Raw genomic sequence first — 591 nt, 5'->3', positions numbered from 1 at the left:
AAATGTGCCATCAACACCGCAAAACAAATAGCACAGGGACACTGACAGCCAGCAGCTCCTGAAAGCATTTTTAGAATAAGCAAACAAACAAGCAAGCAAAAAACCAGGCACTATCAATTAGCATTTGCATTTTAGATAACTTAAAATATGAAATCGTGATATTCGTTATCAGGTCTCACTGTGCAATGTACCTGTGTTGGCTTACTCAGAAACTAGATTCAACAACAACAACAAGAAAAACTACTGTTCTACACCAGAGGTCCCCAATCCCCTGGCCATGGACCAGTACTGGTCCATAGCCTGTTCGGAACCAGGCCACACAGCAGGACGTGAGTGACGGGCAAATGAGTGAAGCTTCATCTGTATTGACAGCCACTCCCCATTGCTTGCATCGCTGCCTGAGCTCCGCCTCCTGTCAGATCAGCAGCAGCATTAGATTCTCATAGGAGCGAGAACTCTATTGTGAACTGTGCATGCAAGGGATCTAGGTTGCGTGCGCTTTATGAGAATCTAATGCCTGATGATCTGTCTCTGTCTTCCACCATCCCCAGATGGGATCATCTAGTCACAGGAAAACAAGCTCAGGGCACC

This window comes from Macaca thibetana, chromosome X (genome assembly GCF_024542745.1).
Source record: "Macaca thibetana thibetana isolate TM-01 chromosome X, ASM2454274v1, whole genome shotgun sequence".
Classification (NCBI taxonomy): Eukaryota; Metazoa; Chordata; class Mammalia; order Primates; family Cercopithecidae; genus Macaca; species Macaca thibetana.
The sequence above is the reverse complement of the archived record's forward strand: the minus strand, read 5'-3'. Positions refer to the sequence as shown.